The 1,712-nt window shown below is 33.5% G+C and overlaps 1 non-coding gene across 1 annotated transcript; it reads left to right on the top strand.

Annotated features, from left to right (window-relative positions):
- The first annotated feature begins 375 nt into the window (after positions 1–375).
- On the top strand, positions 376–479 carry LOC127746996 (small nucleolar RNA R71). Its single transcript, XR_008008801.1, has one exon. It is a non-coding gene; the product is annotated as a small nucleolar RNA R71 (small nucleolar RNA).
- The last annotated feature ends 1,233 nt before the right edge of the window (positions 480–1,712 follow it).

The following is a 1,712-nucleotide window of genomic DNA, read 5'->3' as shown; positions in this document are numbered from 1 at the left end:
GCCATTGCAAGGTTCTCAAGATCATAAGCTTCCTCTTCAAAAGATGCCTCTTTAGTACTGTTGGATGCATTTTGCAATCCATTCAGACTTTGAGAAATTACGTTGACTAGCTGAGTCAACATTTTGTTCTGAGCCAATATGGCATTCAAAGTATCAATTTCAAGAACTCCCCTCTTCTGAGACATCCCATTACTCACAGGATTCCTCTCAGAGGTGTACATGAATTGGTTATTTGCAACCATGTCAATGAGTTTTTGAGCTTCTGTAGGCATTTTCTTTAGGTGAATGGATCCACCTGCAGAATGGTCCAGTGACATCTTAGAGAATTTAGATAGACCATCATAGAATATATCCAAAATGGTCCACTCTGAAAGTATGTCAGAAGGACACTTTTTGGTCAACTGCTTGTATCTTTTCCAAGCTTCATAGAGGGATTCACCATCTTTTTGTTTGAAGGTCTAAACATCCACTCTAAGCTTGCTCAGCTTTTGAGGAGGAAAGAACTTGGCCAAGAAGGCCGTGACCAGCTTATCCCAAGAGTCCATGCTATCTTTAGGTTGTGAGTCCAACCATGTTCTAGCTCTGTCTCTTACAGCAAAAGGGAAAAGCATGAGCCTGTAGACTTCAGGATCTACTCCATTAGTCTTAACAGTATCATAGATCTATAAGAATTCAGTTAAAAACTCATAGGAATCTTCTAATGGAAATCCATGAAACTTGCAGTTCTGTTGTATTAGAGCAACTAGTTGAGGCTTCAGCTCAAAATTGTTTGCTCCAATGGCCGGGATTGAGATGCTTCTTCCATAAAAGTTAGAAGTAGGTGTAGTATAATTACCAAGCATCCTCCTTGCGCCTCCACCATTGTTATTGGGTTCGGCCATATCTCTCTCTTTTTCGAGATTCTCTGTAAGGTTTTCTCTGGATTGTTGTGCTTTAGCTTCTCTTATCTTCTTCTTCAGAGTCCTTTCAGGTTCAGGATCTGCTTCAACAAGAATGTCCTTGTCCTTGCTCCTGCTCATATGAAAAAGAAGAGAACAGAAAAGAAGAAAAATCCGCTATGTCACAGTATAGAGATTCCTTTATGTGAGTAGAAGAAAAGAAGAATAAGAATGAGAAGAGAAAAATTCAAACACAGAGGAGAAGAGAGGGTTTGAATTTTGAGATGATGAGAAGTGTTAGTAAATGAATAAATAAATAGAAAGAGATGAGAGAGAAGAGTGTTCGAAAATTATTTTTGAAAAAAGTTAGTGATTTTCGAAAATTAAGAGAAGAAATAAAATTAAAATTAAAATTTGAAACAATTAGTTAATCAAAAGAATTTTGAAAAAGAGGGAGGTAATTTTCGAAAATTAGAGAGAGAAAAGTAGTTAGGTGGTTTGAAAAAGATAAGAAACAAACAAAAAGTCAATTAGTTAGTTGAAAAAGATTTGAAAATTGATTTTGAAAAAGATATGATTTGAGAAAGATATTTTGGAAAAGATTTGATTTTTAAAATTAAAATTGATTACTTGACTAACAAAAAACTAAAAGATATGAATCTAGAATTTAAAGATTGAACCTTTCTTAACAAGAAATTAACAAACTTCAAATTTTTGAATGAATCATATTAATTGTTAGTAAAGTTTTCGAAAATCGTGAAATAAAGATAAGAAAAATATTTTGAAAATAAATTTTAAAAATTTTCGAAAATTATAAAAAATGAAAAAGATTTG

This window comes from Arachis duranensis, chromosome 4, assembly GCF_000817695.3.
Source record: "Arachis duranensis cultivar V14167 chromosome 4, aradu.V14167.gnm2.J7QH, whole genome shotgun sequence".
NCBI lineage: Eukaryota > Viridiplantae > Streptophyta > Magnoliopsida > Fabales > Fabaceae > Arachis > Arachis duranensis.
Note: the sequence above shows the minus strand (reverse complement) of the source record. Positions and strands in the feature narration are given on the sequence as shown.